General features: G+C 36.7%; 1 protein-coding gene across 8 annotated transcripts in view; it reads left to right on the top strand.

Moving 5' to 3' along the window:
* PDE1A (phosphodiesterase 1A) overlaps nt 1-12,590 on the top strand; it is a 201,923-nt gene that overhangs the window by 96,119 nt on the left and 93,214 nt on the right. The window lies entirely within an intron of this gene.

Here is a 12,590-nt window from a genome sequence, read left to right as displayed (position 1 = left end):
CTGGTGTAAAACCAGGCTATGTAAAGGTTTCCTTGGGAATCTTGAAGTCTACGTCTTGGCACAGGCTAAATCCTATTCTGCTTCTGCCTCCTGACTCAGCTTCTCTGCATTTCTCTCACTATCTGTGCACTACAGTGAGATAGGCTTAAAAACATGCCCAGTTTGAAGTGTTTGTTTCCTCAGTGTATGAAGGAGTAGTTACTCATCAACTTCTTAATAAGAAAGTTTTCTGTGTGTACTTCTCTGCTTTCAGTCATCTCTTTGCTTGAGGAAACGAGCCCAGTTTCCTTCAGTACTCTGCACTGGGGACAGGGCAGCCCTGGATGTAGGGGCAGACTGGGAAGTGAGAGGCTGGAGAGCAGCACGGTGGGGAGGGACCCGAGAGACTGGCCTGAAGCTATGTCAGGGGAGGTTTAGGTTGGGTATTAGAAAAAGGTTCTTCACCCAGAGAGTGGTTGGACAAACAAATTATTTAGGGCATAGATGTTAGGAAAGGGGTGTATGTGTTATTGTATACACAACTCTTTCTTAAATTACCTTGCTAAGACTTTCATTTTTGTGTTATCATCAATTCTTACTCATGTTGTCATTCTCAATCCACTTTCCACGTTTTCTGCATTGTTGCTGCCTCATCCATCGCCTCCATTGCCTCCATCTTCTTTCTAAACAGTTTTTCAATTGTCTATGTTAAATCTTATGCTGTGTGATGAAGACTGTTACTCCAAATGAAATATTTACCTAACTTCCTATATACTCACAGATTTATCCATTCTGGTGGCTTCCATGAGCTCTTACCACTGAGCTTTATTTCTGTATTTAAGAGAATATGCAATGGATCTGTGCTGGGTCTTATGATACCCAGCTTCTCCTTAGGCAGTGAACCATTGCTAATTATTTATTCAACCAGAGACATATCCTTACCTTAGGTGATTTCATCAAGTTGTATTTCCTTTCTTATTTTATGAGAGCGTCTCATTAGGACAGCAGGAAAGACTTTATTGAAGCCAATGCATTACATGAGCACTTCCTCCTTACACATTAGACCAGTTAGTCTAGTAAAGAAGAAAATAAAAGCATTTTAACATGATTTGCTTTGGGCAAATAAATTTTGGCTGTATTTTATTACGTATTTAACATGTATGCTCTTATAAATAGATTTATGAGGTATGAGGTTTTTTTCTTTCAGTGAATCACAGGTAGAGACAGCTTTCCCACATACTTCTTTACCTCCCCAAAGATATCTGCCTTTCCTCAGCCCTCCAATACACTCTCCCTATTAGTTTGTGAATCTCTAACTAGTGATGGAGCAACATTCAGCTAATTCCTTAACTATCTAATTGTGAATTTGGTCAGGCTTTGCCTATGCAAGTCCATGTTAATTTCATTCATTTTATGCCTCATATTTTCTGATTTAATTCCCATTCATACTGTGTTTCTTCTGCTACTTCCTTTTTCCTTCCTTTTCCCATAACTTTAAGCTCCAAGATGTCATCATTTTAAGCAGAATTTGTTTGCACTTTCCTACCATATTTTTATTATTGTGCGTAAAACTGAAATAATGACCCATAATTTGTCTCCCTCTGTAAATATCCCTACTTCTTGAAATAGATAGTTGTCTCCAACAACGTGCTCTGCCATGTTATTTTATTGAAAAAACCCTCAGAGCTCTGGTCTCATTATCTTTCCGTGCTTTTGGCATTTTCTGTGCTTCCTCATCTTGGCAATGCTTTGTAAATTTCCGTCATTATTTGGTCTCTGTGACAGTGACTCTATATATTTCCATTCTCTTTGCCTGACACCATTTGTCTGCCTATTTGTCTATCTCTTGTGGGCCTTTAGTAGAGACAGAGTGCTTGCTGTGCTGCTGATTGCTTCACAGCTTTGCGGATTGTGTCTGGCAGTGCCAGCAGCAGGCACCAAGGGTGAACAGCACCAAGTGAGAATGGATCACATGCCTCAGGCAGAAGAACATTTTGACCACTATCTTGCACTGGCTCCTCCGAGCAGAAGAATGAGATGTGAATTTTCTCACCAGCAAGAATCACTGCTCTTACTAGAAGATTTGGGATCTTGGATGGAGGACTTGCAGTGAAGGCAGAACACTGACATGAGGCAGTCTTATGTGGCTGCTGATATTACTGCAGTCTTTGCTAGTTATATAATTTCCTCAATCTGTGTTTTATATTCATCTTGATGAAGTCCATTGTTCCGGAAAATGTCACACTGAAACACATCCTCCTGCTGCCCTCCTGAACTGTGGAGGGGCTTCCTTGGCAGACATTTCCTGGACTGAATGGTAGCTCTGGCCAGCTTTCTTTGGCAGGAACACAGAGTCTGGTTATTAACATCGGGGTGGATGTCCACAGCGTCGGGATCATTTTACAGGCCAAGACTTACCAGATGTAAACTGAAGAGATAGTGGTGTTGGCATCATTTTGCTTTCCACCCACTGTGACTTGTTTCCTCTGTAGCATCTGAAAGTGCAATGGGAAAGCCTGCCTCTGTGACTATTACTAATAGGTGAATTTAGCAGGCCATTTCAGTTTCTCTCTTAGCTTCATTCAATTCCTATTGCATGCCAGGTTACTGTGATCTGAAGACCATAGTAATATCTAAACATATCTTATATCACACATGTATGTGCTAAATCTCACCTACCTGATGGAGAAAATAGATCGGGGCTGCTGTACTGGGTATAAGCTAAAAGGTAGAACCAATTCTCCGGTTAAAAGACTGGGAGGACTACATGGTGGTTACTGTGTCTTTGCTGTTAGGAATCATCTCCCAGAGGGAGCCCAGTAGCAGTAAGTTCTCCTCTATTATAGTGCAGTCAAATAAATTAGTTTAAATAGTTGCCAAAGGAGGTTGAAATTAATGTTTGACTTGGCCCTGGAAGAACTGCTCACATGGGCAATGAAGCCAGGAGTTACCACCACTCCTTCAAATATGGAATGTGACTCCAACTAAACTTAGCCTGAGCTAGCACACCAATTGCAAATTTGTATCTATTCTGCTGGTAAATAAGCTGTGATTAAATGTAGAAGTGAAAGCAAAATTAATTAACCATGCTGAAGACACTTTGGAGAAGTGTCTTATGAAATTAAGTGAAATAAAAACTAGTAGAGAAACAGCATAGATGACATACATTGCAAATTCTTCACCTTTAGATGTCTAAAAGCACACCTGCTGTTCTAACAAGGAGATTGGTTTAAAGCGAGAGGAGGTGTTCATACATGAAACTCTCCTTATTTTGTATAGTGAATGTTCACAGAATTTAGAGTGACTGGATTGATACCATCACTGTCCCAAGATGTTGTGTAGGTCCTGAACAGATCCATTAATATGGTATTTTGTAGGCTTCAGCACAGATGTCTGTAACCTCTCTATGAAGTGGCCTTCAGAGATTTCCAAATAAGCTCTTACAGAAACTTGCAAACTGGTTTGGTAAAGAGGTTTGATTTCTTTATAGTCATATTTTTTTCCTTCAAGGTGTTTCTTTACCTAAGTAAAAATGTGATTCTGCAAATACCGTGCTCATTAGAAGTCATTAGAAGTCTAATGAAATTGAGGAAACCGTGGATAAGAAAACACTGTCTCTTAGAGGTGACATAAGGTTTCACAGTATCAGTTAATGCAAGGTTAATAAACATTTTGTCCGACACTGATTTGGATTGAACACGGAATTATTTTTACTTTGGTTCTCCCACCGATGAAAAGAAAAACATTAAGATGTCTGCAGTACATGGAATGATAATCAGGTTGCATTTAAATACAAAAACATCATGTTTGTAAGGAGTTAGAAGCAAGTTAGTTAGCAACCTGGACATTATTAATAAACTTTTCTCTTTAAGGGCATGTAATCAAAATTTTGAGTAAGTGTGGTATATAAAACAGTTGTTGAATCTGTTTGCAAAATAACATTTCTTTAATGTGAGTGGTTTAATTTTAAAGCTCTGCCACGTAGCTCTGCAGAAGCTTTAGCCCAGCTGTTGGGAAAGATGCAACATACCTCTCGAGAATGGTGCTGCTCTGTGTGAAGACCAGCTCAGAAATAGTGCACTATTTTTAATATTACCTTTGTCATATACATGGTGCAGTACTTCAATATCAGATGATGTACTGCAGAAGAAATCTGGTTGTTACAATTTCACGGTGTGCAGTAATTTTAAAGAATGAAAAATGGCTTTAGAGATTTTTCACTTCTCCAAGAGAAAGACTCAATTCTTTCACATCTTTTACGTAGAAATTTATAACTGAAAAAGCAGCAAATTAAAATTAGGAATGGTTATAAGAGTACATATGATTACTCAGAATAGACACGTATTTCAGATCCACTAACAATTATTTGATACATAATATATTCTGGGCGGGGGGGGCAAAAAAAAAAAAAGGTAAAATGATTAGCAATTATGTTCTACCATAATTTTTTTAAGTTATTTGATACTTAATTATTTTGTTACAAGGACAGCTCTAGTATTCTTTTCTCTGATTTAATCTTGATTCATCCACTTCTATAACTTAGCTAGATAGAAATACATCTCCTTTTGAGTTTTTGCCTGACTTAGACACTGCAGAATTCTCTATTTTATATACATATGTGTGTGTGTATATTTATATATCAAGAAATTTTATTCTAAGGCATTCAGTCCCTTACATTAATGGATTTTTCTCTCCACTTCTATAGCCAGTTTTCAAAATCTTCCTTGAATTATGAGTATCTGGTTGGATACTGGTGTTCTAGTGTTGATCCCCCCAGGATCAGACCCAAAGATATTTTATTTCTGCATCCTCCTAAGATTCCCTTGTTGTATGTCCACTTTACTCCCTTTCAATACAATATTCAGATAATTGATTTTTGGTTGGCATCCCTCATGATGCTTATAGAAGACTACATGTGTATATTTATCTTCATCTGTTTATTCGAAAGCTTAAAAAAAAATAAAAGTAGGTCTATTACATTCATTCAATTAAAAAAAAATCACTTAGTTTAAATGATCTGACCTGATATAAAACTACGTAATCATTGCATCAGAAGGTATTTTGGGCTAGGCCTCATGGTGTCTGTATTTTGCCACTTAAGTATCTACTGGGATAGAAACAAATTCCACCTTATGGCTCTCATGCTGATGTCTCGATCACTGGGTTAAGTAATTATTTTAAAATTTAGCTTTGTGATTGTTTCTGTAGTCAGCAACGGATGACTTTGTGATTACCTTATGCCATGACAATTAGGGCATTTCCATAACATTTAAGAAACCCTCTGATAAATCAGAGGGAAAATTTGAACAACTGCAAATTTTAGTGATCAGGTGTGGTTTAAGCTGTGTTGATTGCTCTAAGTAATTTATGAAATTTCCTGTCATTTTAATGAAGTGAGGTTTTGATCAGATTTTAGTAATTAAAATTAATTTATTAGTTAGAAAAGAATACATGATTATCAGTGAATTGTTTTAATTGATTTTATTATCCAGCTTTCCAACACTACGTGACAGTCAACACAGATTTGTAAAAAAAAGTGATGTTGGACTCCCTTCTGTATTCTTTTTGTGTCTACCTTGGTGCCTTCCAAAAGATCTAGGTTTATTGCAATACTCATCAGATTTGCAAGGCAAACAGAGAGACTTTACACTTCAAACCACATGGATCCTTTCTCTCTGAAGTTCCCTGCAACAGACATTCTTAATTTCCTGCTTACAGGGATCCTTCTGTCTGGGCTTCAGCTCTTCAAGTGAGATATCTCAAAACTCCATAAGGTTTCACCACAAAGACCATGAAAGACATATTTATTCCCCCTATTGCTCAGTCTGTTACTGATCTGGTTCCCTTGGAAAAGAATTTTCAGGAGGAGGTATAGCAGATGCCAGTGTATTTGTCAGCACCAGCTGAGCCAGCCATCCTTTAATCATACTCTTTTATCCCAGATGATTAAAAATCCTTCCAAAATCTCACGAGAAAAGTTGCTTGACATCTATGTGGAAGCTGTCCAGGAAAATCCTTCCAATGCTGGATGTATTGCACACAGCTGTGCCTAGATGCTTTACCCATTGGTGAAGAATTCTTGAACACGGAGAAATTGTAGGCAAGCAACAGATTCCTTCTCAGCAATCTCCAAGAGAGCAGCTTGTCATTAGTGTGGGCCTTCATGTGAGCAGTTCTTATATTTGTCCTCTGCTGGACTTTCTGGTGGAAGAAGCAATGAGAAGGAACTCTAAATAAAAGTAGTTGTCATCCCTTCCACATGAAAAAAATGTCGTTGTTCTATAAACTCCAAAACGGAAGACCCCCTTGACAGACTAATTTAATGAGGGCCTGGAGAAGTTTCAAGTCCTTATTAATAAAGCTCAGCCTGTGAACAGAACATCACTGAAGACCCTTTGGCTGATTCAGTAGATTGTCACATTCATTGCAACACATATCTGACATTCAGCATTTGAGACAGTTCCTTAAGGATTGCAGTTTTACTGAAAGAAATGCAACTGTTTGAAATTTTTCAAGATTCCAAAGTGATGGCAAGGGTATTGAAAGTCACATCTTCATCATTAGAGGGAACATGATGTCACAAATATTTAGGGACGGTGCTGCATTTGTCCTTGTGTCCTTAGAGATTGGTCCACAATCATCACATGGCCTTTTGCTGGAGCAGTCTTACTGTATTGGTGTGGAAATACCAAGCACCTTCTGAGCTCAGTAACGTGGGTACCAATTCCTATGCACTTTATTTCAGTGTGTCATTTGTCAGATATTAACTATATCTGATATAAATCCATATGAATTACTTCTGGCAAAGTAATAAAAAACCTCCTACAAGGACTACCATTCTATCAGTTTCATAACTATTTTATGAAAATCCAGAATGTTCCCATATTACCAAACCTGAAATTTGACCAGACAGACCCATATTGCATCAGGAAATACCATATGTGCAATAAATGTTCCAAATAGGAACATGTTTTGTTTTACTTAGTTTTTTTGCAAATATACAAACAATGATTTATGGTAAGTAAAACTGTCTTTGGTCCCAAACTTCTGCCTGACAATATGAAGCAGGTCATTGCAGCTTCGCAAATATTTATTTTTTTTTAGCTCTAGCTGGATAAACATGCTGTCAGTTGTAGAAAGAGTGATTTGTGGTTCTCTTTGTTTATTTGTTTTTTAATTTGTTCAACATTCAAGATGTGAATTAAGGCTGGGCAGAATTGTGTCAGATTTTCTTTTCTCTAAAGTGTTCATTAAAGGTGACTAGTGGCTTGCAGTTTCAAGAGCAAGATGTTGGCCTCCTTGGAATATTATAAAATTGGTCCATTTTTTTGTAATTTAAAGTTTATCAATGATGTTTTGATATATAAGACTTGCAGTTAAAAGTGTTCCTTAAATTAAGCAGAAACCCAAAATATTATAGATGTTGGAAAGTAGCCTTTTAGGATAAAAGAAAGTTATAAATTTGCAAGACTAAATGTTAAAAGCTAAGTTAGGAATTGATAAATCAGGTTTATGAATGTGTGCTTCACTTTGTGTAATAGGCACTTCCTAACTTTTTGGAGTTCTTTCCATTTTCTACTTTGAGAATATTTGGCTTATTTCAAGCATCTGGTACTAATGTTTCTACTGGCCATACTGGAGTCACAAACTCTAGGAATACCAGAGGAGGCTGACAGGTGATTTCTGTGAGGATGTTCTGACTGTTGAATATATTTCACATTTCCTTCCAAAATGTGAAATATATTCAATATCCCCTCAGCGACTCCTACAGCAATTTGTGTCCCTGGCAATAAATAAAAGCAGTAAAGTAGTCTTGCAAAGAAACTGTAGAGACATTTAGAACCCGTTCATGAATTTTTTCTACGTAGAAGTATTATTGAGAATCAGATTTTTTTTCCACTGTATTTTAATTTAAAATGTGTCAAGTCATACTTAAAATACATGATCTCTCTCTAGAGGACATATAGAGTTGCTTAGGGATAACTTTATCTTATCAGAACTTTTTTTCTTTTGAATATCTCTCAACAAAAATCTCTTTTTTATTGCCCTTTTAGAGAAGGGCGTCTCAAAATACTTTTGTTATTTAAGCTGGAGTTACAATATGGAAATCTTTGATGGTATCTGATCTTGAGTAAAATGTCTAGTGTCTGTGGTTGTGGGGGTTTTTTTGTTTTGTTTTGGTTTTTTATGGGGTAAGTAAATACATAAAAAATAGTTTCTTATATGTAAGGTATTATAAGTTTATCTTTTCCTGGGAAGTTTTTTTATCCCTGAGTTCTAGGTACATTGTGGATATTAAAAAGGTGGGGGTTTTTTTCTGATATTTATGGAACTTTATGCAGAGTACAGTGATTGCTGGCTGTTATAAACTGATTGAAGTAGACAGAAAAACTGTCATTTCAAGTGTATACAGTCTATTGTTTCTATTGTGCTTTAGAGATGAGATGTTCTATGTCCTACTCAAAATATGTCACAATAAAAATTCAACAAACTGGAGAGCATTTGCAGAAAAAAATCCTAATGTGAATGTGAGTAGCACAAGACAACTAGCTGTAAGAAAATAGTGTTTTAAAGGAAAAGAAAAATTTCTTACTTTGAAACAAATTTATACCCTTTGAGTGGCATTTCTTAAATGGGAGGTCATAATCTGCTAACACAATGATGCCCCATCTGCAGCCCTAATAGGAGCCAAGTGCTCTGGCTGTGCTGTGCTCAGTGCTTCTGCAGTATTGTTAACATCTGCTGCAGGAGATGGGGGGACTGAGCATTTCTGAAAGAAAAACAACTTGACATGCAGACAGACCTCTGCGCAGTAATGCAATTCGAGTGGGAAACTAAGACAACAAAAATATAAATGTAGAAGTGGGAAATTGCAAACTGCAGTTGGGTAAAAATTGCCCAACACTTTGAACTTTGGTTAGGAAGACCTGTTTCCTTCATTTAAAACCTTGCCAAACCCACTTTGAAATCCTAGTGATTTTACTTTAAAGTGTTTTTTAGATCTCCTGGTGCTTGAAATGTGACAGAGATGTTATTTTGTCATCTGTTTTGTACCTTTTTATTGGCTTCATGAAGTTTTATGTCTATTTGATAGTAAAAACCTTCTACTAAATTTTGTTAATAGACCAGGTTTTGGTTTGGTAGGATTGTTAAGAACAGTACCCAAGGGATTCTGCCAACTCAGAGAGAGACTCTGCCTTCACAGCTCCTCTGTGCCAACTGGGTTGGGTTGGAAATTCCAAAGCAGCTATGCTAAGGGACTTTCCAAGCAAGTCACACAGTTCTACAGAGTGCTTTTGTTAGCAATTTTGCTGTGAGATTCCTGATTCCTGCAGACCTGAAGCTCAGGGCAAAAATGCAAGGTTGTCAAAATAATTAAAACTACAACTATTTTATAAAGCTGAGTAAGAATCTGCTCAGTAATGCATATCAAAAGACCTCACAGAAGGGTTTTATTTACATTAATGTGGAAAGAAAGTAAAGAGAAAAACATCTTAATTTTGATGCCAGCACAATATCAGCATATGTTCTGGTTGCTTTCTTCCTGACAGCTCCATATACAATATAATACAGTTAGATCAGAAAGTTGAAATGCAGGCCCATTTTTTGTGCCAGATTTTTCTTTGTTGATACTCTAAAACTGAAGCCCTGCCATGCACAGCTTTCATAAAAGAGTATATACCTAATTACTTTTGCTGCATAAGAAAACATCCCCTTCCCTCCCCTCCTACCCCCAAAACCTTTGTAGAAAGAGAACAAAGTGAACCAGTGCTGTTAAATATTTCCACAATCTGTTCTGGCTGTGACAAAAAAGGTATTAATTTTTTTGCTGTTGAAGAGGAACAAAACCCATAAAATTTATCTACAGGCTTCTATGAAACAATGAAAATATCATGCATTCTCAGGAAACATGTGAATCAAAAAAAATACCACAAAATACTTGATTCTGCTTTTAGTATTTGTTTTAGTTCCGCTTCTCTCAATACTAGTTCATTAAGTTCTTTCTCTTCTCTCAATAGTTTCTGCAAAAAAACCTCTAAAATCTGTTTTACTATGAGAACAAAGTACCGTCATCAAGGGAACGAGAGTGCATAAACAGTGTCATTGCTTGGCAAAGTCCCTTACTATCCTACCCCCAGTTCACTTGGTAATTTTTGGTATGATGTGACCATCTGAGTTTTCTCAGATGAGAAGGTTTATAGCATGCAAAGAGCAAAAAGCTCATGGGAAAATTCCTTTTGTAACCTTCTCTGTTATTCTTCTTGACTGTTAGTCCTCTATTCTCATCTGTGTAAAATGTGCTGCGTAGTACAACTCTTAATTATTTAGTTGCTATGAAAGTAGACTAGAATTCTTCAAAAAATTACTCCAGTAAGGTTTCTGTTTGATGAAAAAAGGGAACTTGAATTATCTTTAAAAAAATCTGATAGAAAAGGGATATGATCTTAAGATATTTTAGCCTTGTAATTTGGGAATTAATTTCTGTCTGACTCAGAGCAAGTGATCAGCCTACAGTTTGCTTAGATGATCTTACTTTTTTGATATATTAAAAATATTTAGTTTTGCTTCCTCCAAATAAAAGAATCTTACACCACAGTCTATAAAAAGGGTTTGACTGACTGATCTATACCATTCTTTGAAGCTGCATATTTTAAAGAGCAATCAAAAACTTTTGAGCCCTTGCCTTGTTCCTCACAATCTTTATATTGTGTTTATTACTCAGATTTGAGTATGTCCACAGTCTCTTAGGATTCTCCTGTATTTTGAAAAAGGAGAGTGAGTCTTTCATTTTGTGGGTTCAAAGTAACACTTCAATTGGATTTATAATTTCATTTAGAACTGATGATTGCTTAGGTCCCATTCAAGGAAGACTCAAAAATCAGTGATGAGCTGTTGAGGAGTGTTGGCTCTCTATCATATCTGGACTAAGGTTATGAACCAAATATTTATTATCCTGAAAATATGCCTGAAACTTTCTCCTTTGCTTCTTATCCTGCATTAAACATGTGTGTTCATGCTCAGTGAACACTGACGTTTTCAAGTGTTGATCGTATCTTTGGATATGCTTTTAGAAATAAATAAAGGGCTCTCATCCACTACATTATGAACAACATTATGATAAACAATGTAAAAAGTATTCTTTGACTTAAAAGATTTTTCTGAAGGTTTTCATGTTTTCTGAAGAGTTTCGTTCTTCTACCTTTCTTCTTTTTATGTTCAAACTAGTATTTGCTCACGAAGGGTGAAAGATTACAAAGTCTCTATAATGTTACCAAGTTGCCTCTAGTCTTATGCAACCCTCTTCAAAGAGATGTGGGCAAGAACTGTGTTTGATCATTAGTGCATGCACAGGTAAGAAAACAATTACGTGGGAAACGGTACTAAATAATGGTTTTCCATGCTGGGCCTGTCAGCAGTTTTGAATTTTTCCCAGGATAGAGGAAATAGATACAAAATGGATAAAGAAGCAGATTCTTTTGTAGATTTAGCAGCACTTCAAAATGTACTCACCTCATGCCACATGGTTGGGAGAGGCTATATACTAAAACAGACTAATGGGAAAATCTGTGCTGCTGCCTACCTCTGCTGTTTATTACATAATTTATATAAATTTGCTGAAAGTGTCGTTTTGATCTCATTGATTTTAATCAGCTTTCTGATCATATTTTAAGTCCTTGTTGCTCTGCTTAAAGTTATGTAGGTTCTCTCAATATCAGATTTCTACCCTTACAGTTTATTTACCAGTGTCTCTTTTGCCACAACTTTGTCAATCTATCATATTTCTCAGTGTTACATTTTTTTCCAGGCAGAATTGGCGTAGTAACTAATCTAAGCTACAGCATACACAGAGACAGTCTTGCATGTGTGCACATCTCAAGGCTCTAATGTTTAATTAAACAATTTTTCTACAAATATAAGTACAGAAAAGAAATATTTCAAGACTAGCACTGAAAACATTCAATGCAAGGTTTTCCTCTACTGAGATCAGAAAAAATTGCTCAACTAATGCAGTGTTTTCTCATTCTGACGTTAGGTATGACCTTGTGCAAAGGCCTTTCCAAACTGTTGATTTTCTTTCAAAATATAGTTTCTGGCTACATCTAAACTTACTGGAGTCTCTTCTCAGAGTCCTTGTGTAGAGACCACCTGAACAAAAAAGCGTTGTAATTTGGACCTGTTGCTGGAAGTAAACAGAATTCTGAGAGTTTATATAAGGTTGCTCTAATGTGTAAAAGTGAAGGTGATAGGTATCAAACTGGGTGGCCTGTAAGCCAGAAACACCTCTCAGTTTCTTAGTGTGTTGATTTTTACTGTCATATGAATTTAGAAGGTACATAATTCTCCAAAAGAAAACGCTATTTGATTGCAACAGCCACGGGACCTTCATTGTACAACTCCCACTAAGGGTGCCAAGTGAGATTCTTGCCTGTGGTGTAATTAAAGGTCATGCTGTGCTCAATAAAACAGCCAGTGTGCTCATGAGGCATAGCTTTGGTAAGGAACAGCCTATTTTATATTCCACTGAGACTGGAATAACTCCCTGCAGTGTCATTAAGAGTAAAGCCTTGGACTACGCCTACTCTACAATGAGGTGCTCTTGGCTGCGTGTT

Source organism: Hirundo rustica, chromosome 7 (genome assembly GCF_015227805.2).
Source record: "Hirundo rustica isolate bHirRus1 chromosome 7, bHirRus1.pri.v3, whole genome shotgun sequence".
Taxonomy (NCBI): domain Eukaryota; kingdom Metazoa; phylum Chordata; class Aves; order Passeriformes; family Hirundinidae; genus Hirundo; species Hirundo rustica.
Note: the sequence above shows the minus strand (reverse complement) of the source record. Positions and strands in the feature narration are given on the sequence as shown.